We start from the raw sequence: 24077 nt of genomic DNA on the forward strand, positions 1-24077 counted from the left end.
TAAAAATAATAATACTTATAATAATAATAGCAATAACAATACTAATAATAACAACAATAACAATACTTCTAATAATAATAATAATAATAATAATAATATCAATAACAATACTACTACTACTACTACTACTACTAATAATAATAATAATAATAATAATAATGATAAATTGTTTTTATTAAACATTTGTTTTATTTTACAGTTGAATTATAATATTTACTTGTTCAAAATTTCTACTATTAATTATCCTTAATATGATAACTTTCAAATAATAAACTTACAACAAACAAAAAGTCTTATTTAAAACAAATCATTTACAATTTTATTCAAAAATTTATAAAGAAATAAAAGAAAACATGTTCTCCCCTCCAAATTGTGTATCATTGAAACACTTTCTCTGTAAATTGCAGCATTCGAAGGCCAGATATTTGTGTGTAACAATAACACTACGCAGCATCGCTGATCAATACTACAGCATGACAAAAATGAACGACTTCTTTTCCTTTTATAATGACAAACTGATCATCAATAAACCAAACACACAAGAATAAAAATAACAAGAAATTGGGTGTGATCAGTTTCTATACTGTAGAAGTAGAGAAATACAAGTAGAGAAATATAAGGTATGTTTGTGTGTGTGTGTGTGTGTGTGTGTGTGTGTGTGTGTGTGTGTGTGTGTGTGTGTGTGTGTGTGTGTGTGCCTGTGAAAAGATGAAGGACCTGTGGTGAACAGATGAAGGACATATCACAGTCAGATCATTGGCTCTGTAATTCAGAAACACACAGCAGGACAGAAGCGTCTCTGGATTCGCAGGTCGCCTCTCACAGCGTCTAACAACAATTTGGGCTGAATTTGCATAGATTTCACACTGTCTTTTGGATTAGACGTGATTCAAGAGAGCCGTGAAATTGAGTCCTGATACAGTCCTGCACATCACACGATACAAAAAACACATTAGAATTATGCACTAATTGAGAGGTTTTTTTATGGAGCCATATCAGTCTCATAAATAACACATTTCCAAATAGAATTTATACAGTCAAAACTCAATTCACATTTACACAATCCAGTTTGTGAATTCAAACATGACTCATAAACACACAAATCCAATTTCTAAGTTTAAAACAGTTTGTAAATACACAAATCCAATTCGTAAGTTTAAAACCCGATTCGTAAACACACAAATCCAATTTGTAAATTAAAAAAACATGATTTAAAAACACACAAATCTAATTTGTAAGTTCAAAACCTAATTCGTAAACACACACATCCAATTAGTGAATACAAAGCACAATTCGTAAATACACAAATCCAATTCGTAACTTCAAAACACAATTTAAAAACACACAAATATAATTCGTAACTTCAAAACACAATTTAAAATCACACAAATCCAATTTGTAACTTCAAAACACGATTTAAAAACAAACAAATCCAATTCGTAACTTCAAAACACGATTTAGAAACACACAAATCCAATTCGTAACTTCAAAACACGATTTAAAAAAAAACACACAAATCCAATTCGTAAGTTTAAAACCCGATTCGTAAACACACACATCCAATTTGTAAATTCTAAACACGATTTAAAAACACGCAAATTCAATTAGTAAACTAAAAAAACATTCTTAAACACACAAATCCAATTAGGGAATACAAAACACAATTCGTAAATACACAAATCCAATTCGTGACTTCAAAATACAATTTGAAAACACACTAATTAAATTTGTAAATTTAAAAAATGATTCTTAAACACACAAATCCAAATAGGGAATACAAAACACAATTCGTAAATACACAAATCCAATACGTGACTTCAAAACACGATTTAAAAATACACAAATCCAATTAATAAATTTTAAAAGACAATTTAAAAACACACAAATCCAATTCGTAAGTTCAAAACCCAATTCGTTAACACACAAATCCAATTTGTAAATTCAAAACACGATTCGTAAATCCACAAATCCGATTTGTAAGTTTAAAACACAGTTTAATAATACACAAATCCAATTGGTAAAGTCAAAACATGATTCAAAAATACACAAATCAAATGCGTAAATTCAAAACCTGATTTGTAAGTACACAAACCAACTCGTAATTTAAAAACACGATTTATAAATACACAAAACGATAGTGAATTCAACACACAATTCGTAAATACACAAATACATTTCGTAAGTTCAAAAAAAAATCATAATACACAAATTCAACTCATAGCTTAAAAACACAATTTATAAATACACAAATCCAATTTTTTAAAGTTCAAAACACGATTTAAAAATACATCAATTCGTAAGTTATGGTACAAAAAGTAAACGGTCATCACAATATAATACTCCATTTAAAAAATTCCTTTTTTTTTTACTGTAAGTTTTCAACATTAAAAGTTGTTGAAGCAGAGACTGATGTCCATAAATAAAGCATAAATGGAAAACATCCATCAACCACAAACTATAGGAATCTGTTAATTAGCGCATACTTTTTACACTGTAAATTACACAGGAAGATTAATACTTTTTGTCACATACGACAAGAAACAAGCACACACACACACACACACACACACACACACACACACACACACACACACACACACACACACACACACACACAAACACACACAAACACACACACACACACACACAGACAAAGTGAGAAAAATTGGATGAGAGCAGAAGTGTTTTGGGGTTTGTTCTCATCTTGCTGAACTCACAGAACTGCGCTGGCTCTTTGATGTGAGTGTTTGAGAGTCATTGTTGGAGCCGCTGGCAACAGAAAGCGTTTGATATATGAGTGCAGCAACAAAAGCAGTGCTGGGACTCTGGAACGGGTCGGCCCATTGTGAGAGGGGGCCGGCCCAACCCTTGGGGTCACCAGGAATCCTCAGGCAGTCCCTCAATGACACTAACAAACGATGCTGCGCAGCAACCGCTCACTCTTCATAGAAATGCTGTGAGAGAATGAGACACTCAGCCGGCCCACATTCAGACGCTGCGGGACTCTGACTAAACCTGAGCAGAAAACTGAACACTGTGGAGGGGGAGGAACTCCTGATGAGAACTCTGATACTCGCAATGTAAATTATAGATCTTGATTAAAATTTTAAGACTGTGAATGAGAATTCTACATTAACTTCAAGGACTGGAGACAGGTCTATATGCTGTATACAGTATGTATCATATACAAACCATTGAAATGAATAGGTTTTATAGCACAGTGCTTTCTGCGTCCAGTGTGAAAGCTGCTTCAGATGACACAGTGATTGTGACTGGAGGGAGAGTGAACACAGTGCTGGTCATTTTTCACTTTCATCCAATTGCATTTTCTGCTTATTTTCAGTGGCCAAAAATGATGACCATTCCACCACCACACTGCAAAAATAAATAAATTAGAACAAATATTATTTCTTTTAACTTTGCGGTCACTGCTTAGTACTAATTGAAGATAAGTATCGTTTATGAGTTACATTTTTTTCTGAAGCGCACTATAAAAAAGCCTGTAAATTATAGGGGTGTCACGATTTCGATTTTTAATCGAAATCGGTCGAAATTTATGCTCAATTTCGATTATCGAATCAAAAAATAGAATCGTCAATGCTGCCATGCACCCATGTCACGTCAGCTTGGCTTGCCAAGCGGGAAAAAAACATGCATGTTGAAGTGCTTGTTAAACTGCAGAAGCAGGAGACCCGTCGACAGAGCTTAAACCCTCTCCTCTTTCAATGAAGTCGCCGGTGTGGAAGCATTTTGGATTTCCAGTGAGTTATGTTGACAACGTTCGTGTTGTCGACAAAAAAAAAAACACAGTTTTGCAAGCTCTGCTATGTAAGTATTACGTACGGTTCGTCCGATAGACAACACCGGCATCGCGATCCTCCGCCCGCCCCTGTTGCAAATCCGCTCGCAAAAAGTACACACTCAGGCCCTGTTTACACTGTCTTTGTTTTTAAATGGCATTTTAGAACGACAACGATTTGACATCCACAGTGGCGTGTAGCATTTCTGAGCAGCCCTCCTTCCTCTCTACCTCTGAAAATGCACATCACATGACCACAAACACACAGACGCACTCACAGCCATGCGCTCGAGAGAGCAGGTCCAGGCAGTCAGAGGACTGCTTCAATCTTTCACTCACTTGTACTTGGTCATTTTAGCGAACACCTCAGATATTGTTGGCTGGTTCCTGTTGGTTGTGCGTTATTTTTTACCGACGCCTTTATAACGACACAGATCACTGCCTATTCACGAGTCCCGCAGAAAAAGTGATTGACAGGTGGTAATTATGTGTGTATCTTGCCTTTATTCATTTACTGTATGATTTGTTTATGGGTAAAACAAAGACCATCCAGGTCAGGTAGTTTAAACGGTAGGCTACAAATAATTAATTGGTCATTAATTAATTAATTATTCATAATCGAAAATCGAATCGAATCGTGCCTTTAGAATCGAAAATGAAATCGAATCGAGGATTTGGAGGATCGTGACACCCTTAGTAAATTATATATTTAAACAATCACAATCAAAATTGGATCAGACTTTGAGCTTCGTCGCAGTTATTTTCTTCGACACTGTAGGATAGACCACTTTATGACCACAGTGTACCCATCTTCTGATGGCTACTTCCAGCACGATAACGCAACATGTTTCTTGAACATGACAATGAGTTCACTATACTTAAACGGCCTCCACAGTCGCCAGATCTCAATCCAATAGAGCACCTTTGAGATGTGATGGAACGGGAGATTCACATCATGGATGCGCAGCCGACAAATCTGCAGCTACTGCGTGATGCTATCATGTCAATATGGAGCAAAATCTCTGTGTACATGTTGAATCAATGCCACAAAGGCAGTTCTGAAGGAAAAAGTGGGTGCAACCTTTTACTAATAAGGTGTACCATAATATATTGTACCTAATAAAGTGGCCAAAGAGTGTAGATGTAATTCCATTGGTTGAAAATTTTGAAATATTTGTTGTATATATTTGTTGCATATAACTTGCATGTCATATATGTCATTTGCATATCATATATCAGATTTCTACATGGAACAGATACATGAGTCATGACAGATTGAATGACATTGATTTCAGAAGCTCCTTCTGTGTGAAAACACACACAAAAAAATGAAAATAGCAATGCAGAGTCCTAATAAACCTAATTTGGGCTTTAGTCATTGCTCTTCTGTTCTCAAATATGCTTAATTTAAAGCAACAACAGGGTTCAACTCTACAGACTTTTTCTCCTGGTCCGATCGGGCAAGTGGTTTAGATTTTTACTTGCCCTGCCAAAATTTTAACTGGCCCCACCAAGAAAAAAAAAAAAAAAAAAAGGAGGTTAATAGCTATTTTTTTAGCCACATATTTTAAATAGTGTGTCAAAAATAAAGTCTGTGAATCTAGAATTTTAATACTTAAAAAAAACTGTAAATAAATGTGTTATGCAAACAGAAAGAGCCGTATGGAAAATGTGGAGGTATTTTATTGCGGTTTGAAATTATTTAACAAAAGGTGGCTGACTTGTCAAACTGATGGCAAACTCGCTCACTTAATTTTTATTTTGTTGTGTTGTTCCCATGTAAATGTCTACTGCCAAGACGTTAGAAACAGACATTTTCTTTTAGCCTTATAATTTGATATTGCTGCTATGTTGCTGTTTCTACGCTGTACTGGTTGTTACCAGGTTACAAAAAAAATAGCATGGTCAAATTAATCAGATAAGAGGAACCGGAAAGTAATAGGTTGTTTATGACATCACAGAGAAGGTACCGTGTAAAGACCTAAAAGCACAAACTTAAAATGCACACAACTGACAAATAGTCACAGACAAGTTAAATGTTAGTGGCAAGGCAGCACTGTTCCAATCGGGCCAGTAATGATGCGGTCTACTGTCCCACATGTCTCTCACGCTAGCCCTGAGCCACCGGGCAGTCCTTATTGTTGAGCCCTGAACAACGTTCCTTTCCTTTTTGTACAGTGATTTATAAGTAACCCATATCCCGCCTCATGACCTGATTCTGGGAACACCGTTCTGACTGTGACAGGTTCATCACTTAAAAGCCTTTTATGATGAAGTCTGAAGTGTAAAAAAGACTAAACCCGAGAGGACGAGGTCATCAGACATCAGCGGGAAACACAATCACCACTGACAGATCCATGATGAGAAAATTAACAGCAACACCTCAGGCCATGTACAACACACCTCACGCACGAACCATCGACCCTCATTACACCAACACACACACAGGGTTATTTCATTGGATGTGTTAGAGGACCAAACAGCGCAGACTCCCCGGAGTGGCAGATGAGAGACCTGAACTCATTTATCACGTTTTGGCAGCTTTGGGGTTTGAGGGTTTGCTCTGAACACAAAAGAGAGGGAGAGAGGAATCGTTCAGGGCAGCGTTTAGCAGCAATCGCGATCGAGACTTCAATCGCAATCAAAACTGAGAGACAAAGTCGATAATCACTTCAGTTGCTCTGAGAAGGTGCTATTCCTGCGGGGCTGGAATTTGATTCTCACCCTCCTGTTAAATTTGAGCTCTTTTATATTTGTGTTACATGAAGAGAAGATTTTTTTCAACACATTTCTAATCATAATAGTTTTAATAAATCATTTCTAATGATTAAATGATGACAGTAAATAATATTTGACTAAATATTTTTCAAGATACTAGTATTCAGCTTAAAGTGATATTTTTTTATTTTTTTTAAAATTTATTTTTGGCCTTTTTGCCTTTATTATTAGATTGGACAGATTTTAGACAGGAAGCGAAGTGGGAGAGAGAGACAGGGGGTAGGGAAATGTCATCAAGCCGGGATTCGAACTCGCAACGCCCTGACGTGCTATTGCACCATATGTCAGCACGCTAACCACTAGGCTATTGCGCTGACTAAAGTGACATTTAAAGGCTTAACTAGTAGGGCTTGGCGATTAATCGGACAGTAATCGACATTTGGAATCTATCAGAATCGATCAAGTTTTTCCAGGACGATTTTTTTAATTACTTTCCCGACCGCGTGTGGAGTCACATGACCCCGCTCTGTTAAAGGCTGAGACTGGTTTATACTTCTGTCGCCACTTTGCAGCAACATTTAATCTCAGGGTCAAGTAGGACCCATTCTCGAGTCTTACTTTTGCAGTCATTGACGACGACTGGAAGCTGAGATGCCTTGAGACGGCATATTTTCCATTACACTAAAATGATTATTTAAAATAAATATTCATTGTTTCAATAAATGCACAGTTTAATATATTATTATGTTATTTAGAAGAGATACTTTTAATATGATAAACATTAAAAATTATTTATTTTGTTTTCAAAAGTTATTTATTTTCATTTTTTATAAGGAAACAAGCGACTGTTTGTTTTAGGCAATGTGTGCTTTAATTTCAGCTGTTCAATGTTAAAATGTTCAATTAATCGAGATTTTAGGTCAAATCACTCAGCACTATTAACTAGGTTGATTCGGTTAATTGGGTTGATTAAGCAAATCGTTGTATAACAGTGGTATGTTCAACAATCCAAAACAAATTTTGCTTAAGGGTGCTAATAATATTGACCTTAAATGGTTTAAAAAATTAAAATAAAAACTGCTTTTATGCAAGCCAAAATAAAACAAATAAGACTTTCTCCAGAGGAGAAAAATATTATTGGAAATACTGTGAAATTTTCTTGGTTTTGTTAAACATCATTTGGGAAATATTTGATTTTTTTTTTTCTTTTAAACTCACAGGGGGCTAATAATTTTGCCCTCAATTGTATATTTAGTCCTTGTTACAGTCATACAGACTAGGACTAGGAAAAAAATCATAATAACACTCATTTGGGTAAATATACGAATGACGATTTAAACCGTTTGTGCGTGAGCCATATGACCAAAACATTTTTGATTGATTGATTGATTGATTGATTGATTGATTGATGGGTGACGCAGTGGCGCAGTAGGTAGTGCTGTCGTTTCACAGCAAAAAAGGTCGCTGGGTTGAACCTTGGCTCAGTTGGCGTTTCTATGTGGAGTTTGCATGTTCCTGTGGGTTTTCTCCTGGTGCTTCGGTTTCCCCCACAGTCCAAAGACATGCGGTACAGGTGAATTGGGTAGGCTAAATTGTCCGTAGTGTATGAGTTTGTGTGTGTGTGTGGATGTTTCCCAAAGATGGGTTGCGGCTGGAAGGGCATCTGCTGCGTAAAAACGTCCTGGATAAGTTGGCAGTTCATTCCACTGTGGCGACCCCGGATTAATAAAGGGACTAAGCCGACAAGAAAATGAATAAATGATTGATTGATTGATTGATTGATTGATTGATTGATTGATTGATTGATTGATTGATATATTAAATATGTTTATCTGTTCCCAAAAATTACAAAAGTACAAAACAAAAGTTAAAAATATACAAATGAAACCATCTGTGCGCTGGAATAAAGAACGAGCCTCCTCCATTTGGCTTCTTTGGTCCACAAAATGGCACAAATGGAAAACAATGTGGTGCAAAAAGTGAAAATTTAAGTTGTGCTGGTCTGAAAATTGCCAAAAAAAATTTGCCTTATTGTGCCAGGTGTATTGTAGGGCCTATAGTCTTCACTGTAAAAACCATGGAGTAAAGTGAAAGTTAATTATTCCAACTATTCAGACATGATCATATTTTATTCTGGTGAAATAAGCGTATTCTAGAGGCCTTTGCCTTTCATATAAGCCACTTCTGATACCAAATGATCAATTAGATGTCAAGTTATTATTCGTTGTTCCTAAATCCTGGATAGACCACAAGACTTTGCTCAGGTAGTGTTTGATCAATCCACTTAAATTTGTAAAAACTAATAAGTTAACTTCATGTTTTCCCAGTGCACATCAATTGTGTGGAACCCTGCATTTTTACACAGTGCAGTCGGGTCAACCAAGATCATACAGTATATACACTGCACACACATACTGTAGATGCATGCGTTTTTATCTATGCAATTAAACAGCCACCCAAGGAATCAGTCAATCTCTCCTATAAAGTCGAACCCTCAACGAAGCATATGAGGGCTATTAAAGCCAGAGCTCCAGTGTAATGACCAGAGCTGTTTAATATAAGATAATGAGTCCCGCTGAGACGAACGAACGCTTAATCACATGTGCTGACTGTAAATGATTGATTTCACCCTCGTTACCAGCAGAAGCTCTGCGTTTGAGCTGAACAGCAGCTTGGTGGACATAATTAGCTGCTGAAAACCGAATAGCCGAGATGCAAAAAAAAAAAAAAAAAGAGCTAGAAGTGAAAACTCCACACCATTACTGAACAACTCTGAAGCGAAACACTCGGCACCGCGTAAACACAAGGGTGCAATTTACTGCAGGTCAACTGAACATGCCGGATGGAGAGAGAAGGTGTTGTAATATTGCTCATCTATTATTCAAAGAGCTCAATTATACATGAAAGTCTACAAGAGCAACTACAAACAAACTCAAACCACTGCAAACGCTTCAGAGACTTTCATTATAGCTGAATTGTTGCATCTTTCTAGATAAACCTTTCACAAACTTGAATGAATAAGTTTTGAATAATAACACTAATTAAATCAAGTTATATTTCAATAACACTGTATGTGTATTTAGCGACATTTTGACCGTCTCCGCAAATTAAATTATATATTTAGCTTTAATTATTATGACAATATTAGGTCTAATTGTCATTTTTTGTGTGTGAAAAAGCATGTACAAAGAGATAGTAACAAAAGCAAGTCACACTCACTAAAAAAAAACATTAGACAAGTATTAAATTTATTTATTTATTTATTTTATTTATACAGGGACAATGTACAACATGACATGTTGTGCCAGAGTTAGCTATAAAGCTAATTTACATCTGTAGTCCCTGGGCAGGAAGTAACAAATTTAACAGTTATACACTTACAGTACAATAAAAACAATACATCATTTGTCAATAAAATGAAATCAAATCAGTGGCTGCATATTTGATTTTGTTTTAGCCAAATTTTAAGAACAGTTTTAAAATGATTAAAAGTGCTGCTCTCTCTGATATACACTGGTAATTTATTCCATCTTTCTGCTGCTTTAACTGAAAAAAGTGATTGTCCAAAAGCTGTTCTCTTAAGTTTAACTGAACAATCACCTCTAACAGATGACCTAGTCTGTCTAATATTGTCCTTGCCGACGATCACACATTGTTTGAGGGATGGTGGTGCAAGATCGCGCAGTAGGTAGTGCTGTCGCCTCACAGCAAGAAAGTCGCTGGGTCGCTGGTTCGAACCTCGGCTCAGTTGGTGTTTCTGTGTGGAGTTTGCATGTTCTCCCTGCCTTCGTGTGGGTTTCCTCCGGGTGCTCCGGTTTCCCCCACAGTCGTGAATTGGATAGGCTAAATTGTCCGTAGTGTATGAGCGTGTGTGGATGTTTCCCAGAGATGGGTTGCGGCTGGAAAGGCTTGCTAGATAAGTTGGCGGTTCATTCCGCTGTGGCGACCCCGGATTAATAAAGAGACTAAGCCGACAAGAAAATGAATGAATGAATGAGAGCTACGCATTGATGGGTTTGCTGCTCAGTGTTTAGGCCCTAAATAGTGACTAATAAACCACACTGAACTGAGCTGAACTTAAACACTAAATACTGAACTGACACTGTTTTAATTTTCTATGATCTTTTATGTGAAGCTGCTTTGATAAAATCTACATTGTAAAAGCGCTATACAAATAAAGATGAATTGAATTGAACTTGTGTAGAAGCTCCAGGACCAGGATTGAAAACCAATAATTCAGATGTCTCTGGTCTGTGCTGCTGTGACGACCCCAGGATTTCAGTTTGGATGTGGCAGATCCTGATTGGGTGCCTGGTTGCTCACTAATTGGCTCAAACCATATCCGCTTGTTAAGTGTGACGTCATGCGAAGCGGCTTCCGGGTCCAAGCGCTCTATTCAACTGAATAGGGAGACTCATGATAATAATAATAAACGTTTACAAAGCGATTTAAGGCTTTCGAAAATCACGATCGCAATATACATGTCCATGCCTAATATCCGATGGCCAGAAAGTGATTAATTTTTTTATAAATTGTTAAATGTTTGGTATTTGTTATGCAGCAAGCCCAGAGATTGTTGTGTACACAATGATTTTATATAAAATTAACTTTAATGTGTGATAGGAATAAAACGTGATCATAAACGAATGATTTCTCCACTCAAATGAATGGCGGCTTGGAACCGGAAACAGTATTACATACGTCACAAACACGTCACCACTTAACAAGCGGATAAAAGCGAGTGTGTGTGCTAGCTTCTGAAGGACGGTGTGGCTACGGGCCGTCCTCGTGTCAAGACCATCTCTTGATTTCTGCAACCTTATGTTTTTGTTTAGCATTATTTATTTGTGTAGTAAAAGTAGTTATTTTCTTTATTTTCCCCTAGACATTTGTTTCTTTGTTGATTTCTTGTTTTATATAGTATAATAAATAAGTTGCATATACATTCTTTTGTTGTCCGAACTCTTTTATGTTGCGACTCGAACGAGGGGGTCGTAACAGCTGCATTCATATTCCAGTCAAACTGCAGCAATATGAGTTTGCTTTTTAGACCCCGTTTACACTAGTGCGTTTTAGTTTTAAAACGGCGTTTTAAAATGAAAACGATCTGCGACCACACTTGCGTTTTACCCAGCGTTTCTAAACTGCTCTCCGTCCAAAACAAAACGCTGAAAACGCACATCACATGACCACACACACACACACACACACTCTCGGGCAAGCGCTGCAGCATTTCTACCCAGATGAGAGCTCTGCTAGTCGGACTGCTCATCAAGCATCTCCCGCTGGATCTAATCTCACTATATTTGCTAAACGGGATATTTCATTCATGTTGTTGTCTTTATCTAACGACATATTCCCTGACTTTGGTCATTGCAATCTTGTTCACAGGTAATGTGTTTTGGTTAAGCGCAAAGATAAGTTAATGATTAATCCAGGTACATTGACTGATCGCTTGCCTTTATTTCCTACAATGTATAAACTTATTGTATGTTATACTTTTATAATGGCCATTATGGATGATTAAAACTGATATTCAGCAAAAGAGAGGGTGTGTTTCGTATTTTCACTGACATTGAAAGGAGGCAGTTGTTATCGGCTCCGTTTTGTTATAAATATCCACACAGTGAAGATGACGCTCAAGCACGACGCCTCAACATATCTGCTGTCTGTTAAGTTGCTAATATTAACATGAAAATAGGCAGTTCCTTAAATCATGTTTACATTTTATTGTTGAGAAAGTGAAACAACGTAGGATGATGTGAATGAAGTTATAAAGTACACTGTTCCCTTTGAAGATTTACCCGTGTCCTCGGTATGTTTTCCATATCAAACTGAGAAGGGGGAGACTGCAGACTTGATCAAACTTGCGAAGTCTGAACTTACAAGAAGAGGATGCGAGACTGAACTGTGTGTGTGGGCTACTTAATATTGAGGAAAAGCCCCAATCAGATAGGCGAACGTTTGCAGCCCCGCCTCCGTTTTCAGATGTCTCCGTCTTTCCCCATCCAGACTGAGACGGAACAGCAGTGTTTTAGAATGAAAACGGCCTCTCCAGTGTGTCCAAAACGCTCCGTTTTCGGCGCTCGAGAACTCCGGCGTAGTGTGGACGGATGCCGTAACCGTAGCAAAACTTATGCGTTTTAAAACGAAAACGCATTAGTGTAAACAGGGCCTTAGGCCATGTCCACACTAATGCGTTTTCATTTGAAAACGCATATTTTTGTCTCCGTTTTGCCCTTCCATCCACACTGAGACGCGTTTTTAGGAAACAAAAACGTATCTTTTTGAAAACGCTCTCCAAAGTGGATACATTTGAAAACGCCTTTTTCGTGTCGTAGTGTAGACTGTGAAAACGGAGTCTTTCGAAAACGATCATGTTACTAGTGTAACAGTCATGTTACATGTAACAGTCATGTTACTAATTCGTTTACTTTATTTTCGTTGTGATTATGATTTTAGTGATGTCGTCCTTACTGTGAGGGTAAGCAGCGTCATCAGCAGGATACTGTTCTTTAAAGCGGTCCAGTATATCGGCGTATTTGTTTTGGCACGTCTCCCAGTCTACGTTTTCACTCTCTTTTGCAACTTTGTGTTCATGTGTTACTCGAAGCAGCAACTCTACTTCATTGTCAGTCCATTTAAAAAACTCTGTGCTTTTCCTTGACATTTTGCCGCAACGTTTCAAAGAGCCGGAAAGAAAATAAACGTCAGCCGGAAATGACGCGTGACGAAGCGTCTTACGTTTCACGCATGCGCAGTACAGGTTGAAAGCATTGGTAGTCGTTTCAGTGTGGATGACAAAGTTTTGGAAAACGAATAGAAACGACAGTGTGGACGTGAAGCGTTTTTAGAGGAAAACTCAGTTTTCAAATTTATCCGGATTAGTGTAGACATGGCCTTAGTCTTAACTATTTAAATGGACAGAGACCAATTTTTTCAATGCAATACACACTGACAGAACAAGCACACCAGTTTGTTTAATTCAAATCAAACCTTTATAGCAAATTTAGGAGTAATCCTGGACTAAGTTGATTTGATAAAACAAAACAGATCTAACTTTCGTTTTCTAGCAATCACTCAATTTTATTTTTTTTTTGCGATCTCAGTGAGGTTAAAAATATTGTAAACAAAACAAAAAGTGTGTGTCGTGTGTTTTACTATTTGTCTTTCTACTCTAAAAACTCCCTGTCAATCTTAGTTTTTTAATTTATAAGTGATTGCATTGAAAAATGTCTCAAAGTAAACCCCGCACTAAAGTTTTATCCGTGCAGCACCAATAAAAGCTGGAGGCTCATGCTGACATTTACTGCAGCTCAGCAGGAGCGATGAACCTCTTTAAATCACAGCGAAGGTGTGCGTTTCACGGGCTCGTGCGTTACGAGATCGACACACACACTGACTCTGACCCCTCACCTAAATATAAAAGCTCGTAACGGGTCAGATGATGTAACACGATCCCGAAAACGCCAGTGTGGTCTGACACCTCTGAGAGCAGGACCGACACAAACACACGAGCACAGTCTCGTGGAAAAAGCTGCTTTATTTGCTTCACAACTATTCGTCCACTGAAGAGGAAACACACGAGCACTGATCATTGATCATAATAATTTTACATTCGAGCCATTTTAACCTAATTATATCAAGATTTCCGGTAGAGCTGTGCAAATAAGGTAATATAAAGTGCTCAGAATAAATAAGTACACATCATTTTGAAAATAAATATGTTTATCCAAGGGTGGCGCAGTAGGAAGTGCTGTCACCTCACAGTAAGAAGGTCGCTGGTTCGAGCCTCGGCTGAGTCAGTTGGAGTTTCTCTGTAGAGTTTGCATGTTCTCCCTGCGTTCGCGTGGGTTTCCCCTACATTCCAAAGACAAACGGTACAGGTGAAGTAAGTAGGCTAAAATGTCTGTAGTGTATGAGTGTGAGTGAGTGTGTATGGATGTTTCCCAGAGATTGTTTGCAGCTGGAAGGGCATCCGCTGCGTAAAACATATACTGGATAAGTTGGCGGTTCATTCCCCTGTGGTGACCCCTGATTAATAAAGGGACTAAGCTGAAAAGAAAATGAATGAATGAATATGTTTATCCATTTCTCAGTGAATATAGGTCATATATTGTAGTGCATTTAAACAAAACAGATTAATTAAACAGATATATTTATTAAAATAATATTTTAGTCATTAAACATCTTTAGAAATTCATGCTAAATAATGGCGGGAAAAAAATACAAAACTACAAAAACTCAACCAAATTGCAAAGATTTTTTGTTTCTCCTGAATTTTGCTCTAATTAATTTTTTTATTTATTATTATTCTCTAACATATAAATGTGGCTGTCCTAATATTACCGTTTTTTACATCCTACATCGAGTCCTAAATCAAGACAAGAGCTTACTCCCGCATTACATTCATTCTTTCTCTTTTCAGCTTAGTCCCTTTATTAATCTGCTGTCGCCACAGTGAAATGAACCGCCAACTTGTCCAGCAGGTTTTTACACAACGGATGCCCTTCCAGCTGCAACCTATCTCTGGGAAACATCCATACACTCTCATTCACTAGGGACATTTTAGCCTACTTAATTCACCTGTACCGTATGTCTCTGGACTGTGGGGGAAACCGGAGCACCCAGAGGAAACCCATGCGAACGCAGCTGATGCTCGAAGCAGCGACCTTCTTGCTGCGAGGAGACAGCACTACCTACTTCGCCACTGCATCACCCACCTTGGTGTAGTATGTAAATGTAAATACTATTGGCCTGAGGCTTTTGCAGTGCACTAGTAAGACTGAAATATAAGATATGAACGAGTGGGAAGAAAGACATCAGCGGTGTGTGTGTGTGTAAGCGAGCGTGAAACGTCTTGCTCTCTGATGTGAGACGCTCAACACACGCTGACCTGACTCTTCCCATCAGGCACTGCATGATGAATGAGCATCTCCCACGATTCCCTCTCCTTCAGTTCCTCTCGCTCCACCTGCGCGACACAATGATTAATGTCTATTCTGTGCTGCTTCGACACAAAGAAACACACACACACACACACACACACCAGCTCGGTGATCCGTCTTATTTTTCATTCATTCATTTTCTTGTCAGCTTAGTCCTTTTAATAATCCGGGGTCGCCACAGCAGAATGAACCACCAACTTATCCAGCAAGTTTTTACGCAGCAGATGCCCTTCCAGCCGCAACCCATCTCTGGGAAACATCCATACACACATTCAAACACACACTCATACACTACGGACAATTTAGCCTATCCAGTTCACCTGTACTGCATGTCTTTAGACTGTGGGGGAAACCGGAGCACCCGGAGGAAACCCCCGCGAATGCAGGGAGAACATGCAAACTCCACACAGAAACGCCAACTGAGCCGAGGCTCGAACCAGCGACCTTCTTGCTACCAACTGTGCCATTGCCTCGCCCTTCCGTCTTATTTTACTTGTACAAATATCTAATTAGTCCTAAATCAAGACACATTTACATGCATTTAATATATTAAGTTATTACCATGTTTACAAATCAAAAACTGTCTGACAATGGTTGAATTATTTTTTAGTCACTTTGATTCTCAAGTAAATGCATTTTCATTGATAACAGGGTTCACTCAAAAATGTAGGAAACCAGTAACCATCGACTTGCATGGTATTTGTTTTTCCTACTATTGAAGTCAATGGTTACAGGTTCCCAGCATTCTTCAAAATATCTTCTTTTGTGTTCAACAGAAGAAACTCAAAAAGCTTCTAAAAGGACATTGATTAATTTAGATTACTGAATTTAGTTTATAATAAAATACTATTCTTATATTTTAAATTATAGTCTTAATAGTTTAATATTTTACATGTAATTCAGTGTTTTACTAGCCATTCGCTTGTTATCAATTGAGAATTGTACTAGCAGAAAATGAAATCATTCATTAATTTTCTTTTCGGCTTAGTCCCTTTATTAATCAGGGGTCGCCACAGTGGAATGAACCGCCAACTTATCCAGCATACGTTCAATGCAGCGGATGCTTTCCAGCTGCAACCCATTACTGGGAAACACCCATACACTCTCATCCACTATGGACAATTTAGCTTACCCAATTCACCAATACCACATGTCTTTTGGACTTGTGGGGAACCCGGAGGAAACCCACGCCAACACAGGGAGAACATGCAAAATCCACACAGAAATGCCAACAGGCCCAGCTGGGGATCAAACCTGCAACCTTCTTGCTGTAAGGCAACTGTGCTACCCACTGCGCCACCGTGACGCCTGAAAATTAAATCTTACACTTTATTTGGAGTTTGCATGTGTGTGTGTGTGTGTGTGTGTCATGTGTCGTGTTTCCTTCTGTTCACCTTGAGGGCAAGCGGTTTGAGCGATGACATCTTCCAAAATGAGACTCCAGTGAACAGATGAAGATTTCAGAGTCAAATTACCCACAATCCATCACTCTCTGCCAAATGACAGCTGCCAACCTGCTTCTCCTCATGACTAAATAAATAAAAGGTTTGCAGTTCTCTGACAAATGACGGTGGATGTTGTATTTCTACTCAGACAGTGTTCCTCATTACGCAGCAGTGGATTTGGAGAGTAAAGAAGCTCACGGTCTGTCAGGAGGATTATAATCCTGCTTCAATGAATCTCCACCTCAGTGTTTGGAGAGAAAAAAAACCTGCCGTCAATCTAAAATAGCACACTTTCCCTAAGATATAAGCTTAAATACGAGCTGAACACACACATGTAAAGTCATCTTTTTGCTCGAGCATGTGCCTAAATGCTCAAATGCATGCAAACAATGTGTATACGTGTACATAAAGCCTCCTTTGTTAAAGAGCCCATATTATACATGAAATAGGGTCATATCTTGGTTGTAAGGGTCTCCAACAACAGTTTAATATGCATACAAGGTCAAAAAAACACTTTCATGGTCTTATAATCTGCATTTATTTTTACCTAATTATCCCAGCGACTCCCGTATGAATCGTCCAGTGATTCATTTGTCTGTTGCGATTGGTCGACTGCCTTCAGTCAGAGAGTGAAAAGCCAAACAGCTAATCAGCAATATAAAAGTAATCGCAGTTCATGCACGCTCGATGGTGTAGGCGTGGATTTTAGCTGCCAGTGGGTCAATGTAAATACAGACTATGGACTTGAAAATTCAGACGACTAACTATTTTATTGAGCAAAAACTCCAAAAACAGTTGAGGAGATCTCCTAGCTTCTCACTCTGCTCTTTTCACAGACACACACACACATATTGCACACACACACACACACACACACGCACTTAACCCTGCTCCGGACGACAACGCGCGCGCGCACACACACATACACACACACACACCTCCGGACGACAGCGCGCACACACGCACACACAGACGCACACACTTCTCGTCCACGGAGCTCCGTTAACAAAGCAGCACGCGTCGCGTGTTTAACGTGACTTTGCACGCGATGAGAGAATATAGCCAGTTAACCTGATACAGTACACGCGGTTACAAGTAACAAAACACAACTAAATACATTTGCAAGCTAGAGTAAACGAGGCAACTTTAATCGCACGCACTTACACTTGAGAAATGGAGGAAGAAACCCATCCTGACGTCCAGCTGTAAGTTACTCTTTACTGATCCTTCCTTTAACAAACGCTGATGAAGTATTCTTTGTAGCATGTAGCTTCCAGAAGTTTCCAGTAGTTTCCAACTGCTTGGCTATAATGCTGAGGTTTCATCTTTGGGTAGAGACTCAATATATCCATCTGCAGTGTGACTTCAATCCACCGGCATGTTTGTGTGTGTGTGTGTGTGTGTGTGTGTGTGTGTGTGTGTGTGTGTGCGTGTGTTTGTGGGTGTGTGTCTGGGTTTCTGCGTCAGAGGGCGGGGCCTCAGGTTTGAAATCTCCCGGGTTTGCGCGTGCACGTGAATAACTTGGTTTCGTTCGTACGTCATGGCGAAACACCTAATAAATCGGTATCAAGGCGACTCGTTTGAAGCACTATGAGTCGACTCTTTTATAGATGAATCAACAGTTTTAAACACTGTATTCTTACAGATTTGAGCCTTAACTGGATACTTTACTTCACTTAGAGCTGTGTTACACACTACATGGAGGGGAATTTTCAAAAACCCATAATATGGGCTCTTTAAAGTAATAAATGAACATAAAGGCCTCTATTTTGACGGTCCATGCGCAGAGCGCAAAACGCAGGGCGCAAACGCTTTCAGGGCGTGTCAGAACGCATTTTTGCTAATTTAAGGACGGGAAAATCCGCTTTGCGCCGTGGCGCATGATCTGAAAGGGTTGAGTTTATTTTCTTAATGAGTTATAGGTGTGTTTTGAGAATAAACCAATTAGAGTCTCATCACCCATTCCCTTTAAGAGTCAGCTGTGTCGCGCCAAGAGCGCATTCGCTATTTACAGGACACAAAGTAAGTCTAAGTGGAAAAACTGAGCATTTCACAAGCAAACAACTAACTGTTAACAGTTTATTAACAGAAAACTGCTAAACAGAACATCTACTGCGTGAGAATGAGAGATAAATGATCTACTATCACTTTCGCTCTTGGATAGGGAAACCTTTACGCACAGACATCAATTAGTCTATAAACAATTAATTTAGTTTGTTAAGCACAAATATTCGTTTCAAAACTATTTCTAAATTCAGTTCTAATTTCCAGCAAACGAATAAATGAACAATAATAACAAAATGAGCTCAAAAACCTGAGTAATATCCTAAAACACATGCTGTGCCCCATATGGTCTAAAACCTGACAGGTGGGCAAATCTAAGCTTGTTTTTAATAAAACAAATATAAATATGGATATAATAAACAATACTGCTAATAATAATAACATTATACAGAAGCAAATTGTTATGAATGAACTGAAAAAGCCTCCCGAGATGAAGAAGACATAAAAGCAGTGATTTTTCATATTTATGTAGGCTAGAAAATAATATGTTTTGTAATATTTGAATCCTTTATATTTATATCCTATATCTATTCTTATTATATCCTATATATATCCTTAATATTAAATTTTTTTATATGTAAAGATATTTGACTATTGCTCTCTTGTGTGTATTAAGCAGTGTGTAAGCGAGGCGCAACTCTGTGCTGGAGTTTAGACCGGGTTTGTTATGGTCTAATGAAAAATCTATTATAGTTTCTCAAAATAGCAACGCGCCAGCGGTCCGCCTCAGAACACCTTCCTTTGGGCGCACAAATGAGCGCTAATGTATTTGCTATTTAAACAGAGTATCGCAACGCCTCAAAACGACTCTTGCGCCAAGCTGAAACTAGCAAAAGACTATTGCGCCGCGCCTTGCGCCGGGTGTATGATTGGGCCCATTGAGTTCAGAATGTGCAGCTCTTAAAGTGACAGTGTGCTATATTCCTGCTGCAGACTGTGTTAAATATTATTATTATTATTATTATTATTAATCAATTAACAAAGGATGATGAGAAAATCACTCAAAGCTCTTGACTGAGCAGCTTTTGCAGCTTTAATAGAAATTAAATCAAGTTTAATTCTAACAGTAAAGACTACGCATAAAGCAGTTTGTTTCATTTGTGTATATATATTTTTTTATTTTGTTTTTTTCTCTTCTTTTTCATAGTTTTGACAACTTTTTGTTAGTTACTTTTTCTTTTGTCCCATAAATATATATAATATTTTAATTCTTTTTCATATGTAAAGATATTTGTGTATTGCTCTACATCTTGTGTGTGTTAAGCAGCATTTAAGCATGGCATATAACTAACGGGCTCTGCGCTGGACAATAGACCGTCTTTGTTTTGGTCTATTGAAAAATCTATTATAGTGTCTCAAAATAGCAACGCGCCAGCAATGCGCCTCAACACGGCTTCCCTTTTAGACCAGAACGCCTATGGGCGCACATATGAGCGCAAATGCATTTGCTATTTAAACAGCGTGGCGCAAAACGTCAAAACGAATCTTCCGCCAAGCTGAAACTAGCAAACAACTATTGTGTCGCGCCTTGTGCCACATAGCGCCTGGTGTATGATAGGGCCCATAATCTTTCTGATTGTGATAAAACAAAACTAATAAATTAGGACTTCCGTACAATCAATAAATCCCTCATAGCAGCTGTAAAGACTCTTGAAAAGCAAGAAAACACACAGGCGTCAGTCCAGCTAAAAATAAACGTATACTCTACATGACAGCTGTGGAGTGGATAGAGTTCACGGGTCACGTGCAAACACACACACACATACACACACACACACACACACACATAATGAGGATACTCAGAGGTTCATGGTTTTTATGCAAAGATAATATTTGCCAAACTTTATAACCTACTTCGGTATACAATCGTCATACGAAACCGCTGATATTAGTAGACATAAAACCAGCTGGTTCATTTTTTTAAACACACTTCCACACCTTTCAATGTCCATTCATTCAGTCTCTATTTCAGGGGTCACCACAGCAGGATGAACCACCAACTATTCCGGCATATGTTTTACGCAGCGGATGCTCTTCCAGCCGCAACCCAGTACTGGGAAACACCCATACACACTCATTTACATACACATATGGCCAATTTAGTTTATTCAATTCAGCTATAGCAAGTCTTTAGACTGTAGGGGAAACCGGAGCACCAGGAGGAAACCCGCGCCAACATGGGGAGAACATGCAAACTCCACACAGAAATGCCAACTGGCCAGGCTGGGACTCGAACCAGCGACCTTCTTGCTGTGAGGCGACAGTGTTCAAATATCTTAATTTGTGTTCAACAGAAAAAAAGTAGCTATAAATCTTTATGATTGCCTTTTTTGCTGATTACTAAAGAAGATATTCTGAAGAATGTTGAAAAACGGTAACCATTGACTTCCATAGTAGGAAACACAAATGCTATGGAAGTCAATAGTTAATTTCTTCTTTTGTAATCAACAGAAAAAAATTGTTATAAATATTTATGATTGCCTTTTTTTTTTTTTTTGCTGACGACAAAAGAAAATATTCTGAAGAATGTTTGAAAACCGGTAACCATTGACTTTTATAGTAGGAAACACAAATGCTATGGAAGTCAATGGTTAATATCTACTTTTATGTTCAATTGAAAAAAAAAAGTTGTTTTAAATATTTATGATTGCCTTTTTTTTTTTTTTTGGTGATGACAAAATTTTGTGTTTAACAGTAAAAAAATAGTTTTATATATATATATATATATATATATATATATATATATATATATATATATATATATATATATATATATATATTATTATTATTTTTTTATATATATATATATATATTTTTTTTTTTTTTTTTTTTTTTTGCTGACGACAAAAGAAGATATTCTGAAGAATGGTGAAAACCGGTAACCATTGACTTCCACTGTAGGAAACACAAATGCTATGGAAGTCAATGGTTAATATCTTCTTTTGAGTTCAACAGAAAAAAAGTAGTTATAAACCTTTATGATTGTCTTTTTGTTTAGTTTTTTGGGGATGATAAAAGAAGATATTCTGAAGAATGTTAAAAACCGGTAACCATTGACTTCCATTGTAGTAAAACAAATGAATGAGTGCATAATAGATCCTAAAGATGTATGTATCAAACCACAATTGACCAAAAGTGACAGATAAAATACACCTTCACAATTGAAACCCTAAAGTTTCACAAACAATTAGTACAATATAATAATGAATGGGTACAAAAGTAGATTTTATATTCACACATATTTATTCTCCTAAATAATATAACATCAGAAAAGTATTCTTTGCTAATCTAAATAGAGAAATCACATTAGCAGTCAGATGACTATTAGAATACATTGTTCACAGTCAATTAAATAGTGCTAATGTTGTATTAAAGTCATATTTAGATGCGATTTTAGACAGAATATTCAAAGTACAGCACGGTAAACAATAAAGGGACCATTTAAATGAACGAATGTGCTAACATAAAACCAACTTACCCCTATAGTATGATGAATTCAATAAAAAACCAAAGACACCAGCTGATAAACAGTCAATTAGCAAAATAACAACAACAACAACATGTTTAAACACTAATTTACACACTGCCAACAACAACAGGAGGATATCAGATACAATCACTACAATCAATTGGTACATAATAAGAACACTGTAATACTAAAATCACTGTAGTAATAATTATAATGGTTTAGTGTGAGAATATGCAGCAGATTTTCGCCTACCTGATTCCTCCTTCACATTGAATATATTATCCGGACGCTGCGTCACTCCTTCATCGGTCACCCGGAGAAACGCGCATATCCTGGGACGTCTTACCGACGGTGTCCCGGTAAATCCGCTGTCTGTTCTCCTCCAGTGGACGTGTGTTTGTGTGTGTGTGATTCTCGTGCTGAGAGAAACATGTGCGCTGAAGTGACGCGTTTTTGAGCGCTCGCCGACAGAGGGCGACAGACTCACAAACACCAAAGGTATTGGCAATTATTAACGGTGCTTTAGAGCGACGGCTAGCGGACAGAAGGCGACAGTACAATCTACTGCCAAACCACCAACGCCTGTTGAAGTCAAACCAAAAGTAGGCTACAGCATTTAGCCAAAAATAAATCAAGTATATTCTGAGGGCTTGATGTAGAATAGATTATTTTACGAGCAGTTTTTTTCCAAAACACGTTCAGCAGAAATTAACTCAATTCAATTTATTTTTTTTTGTAAACAGACTTTCCAATGTTACTCCAACTTACAGTAATTTAAACTATGTTAATTTCACTATATGTTAAGTACATTCAGTGTTACATTATCTACATTATAACAACTTTAACTGTCAATTAACTAGCATAGCTAAACGCACAAGTGCCATTATAAATAAATAACACTGAGAAATCTGACTTTTTTTTCCATTTCTCATCTAATTTTCTATATTCTTCCAAAGAATCTGTAAAATATTGTGACTTAAGGCTTCTGCTTAAATATTTTAAATTAATCTGGCTGACAATACTGTGAAAAAGGAGTTAATAAGTCGACAATTGTGACTGCTAAAACTAAAATGTGTTAAAAAATAAATAAATCAGTTTAATCATGAACATATACAAGCAACATGTAATTAATGTAATTTATTTTATTATTTTAAAATTATTTTACATTATCTTACATGTATTTTTTTCAGACTTTTTTATCCAAAATACATGGCTAAGTGTTTATTTTATAATACGTAAAAAATGCATATTCATATATACATACTGTATATACATACATACATACACACATATATATATATATATATAGATAGATAGATAGATAGATAGATAGATAGACAGACAGACAGACAGACAGACAGACAGACAGACAGACAGACAGACAGACAGACAGACAGACAGACAGACAGACAGACAGACAGACAGACAGACAGATAGATAGATAGATAGATAGATAGATAGATAGATAGATAGATAGATAGATAGATAGATAGATAGATAGATAGATAGATAGATGGATAGATAGATTATTTAAAATAATCAATCATTACATTATATTGTTTATTAATACAGTTTCCCCCGTATATTTATTTTATTAATAATATAATATAGTAATATTTTTTTTTTTTTTACCT

At 37.3% G+C, this 24077-nt stretch overlaps 1 protein-coding gene across 4 annotated transcripts in view; it reads right to left on the reverse strand.

The window, feature by feature from the left end:
• ndst1a (N-deacetylase/N-sulfotransferase (heparan glucosaminyl) 1a) overlaps window positions 1–22907 on the reverse strand; it is a 45573-nt gene extending 22666 nt beyond the window's left edge. For 3 of the 4 annotated variants that reach the window (XR_015506588.1, XR_015506587.1, XM_087280009.1), the window contains exon 1: window positions 22696–22846. The gene's annotated coding sequence lies outside the window, so the exon portion shown is untranslated. Of the gene's footprint in view, window positions 1–22695 lie in introns of all 4 variants that reach the window. The other variant, NM_001324499.2, reaches the window with a different exon arrangement.
• Window positions 22908–24077: the final 1170 nt, after the last annotated feature.

This window comes from Danio rerio, chromosome 14, assembly GCF_052040795.2.
Source record: "Danio rerio strain M-AB ecotype USA chromosome 14, GRCz13ab, whole genome shotgun sequence".
Taxonomy (NCBI): domain Eukaryota; kingdom Metazoa; phylum Chordata; class Actinopteri; order Cypriniformes; family Danionidae; genus Danio; species Danio rerio.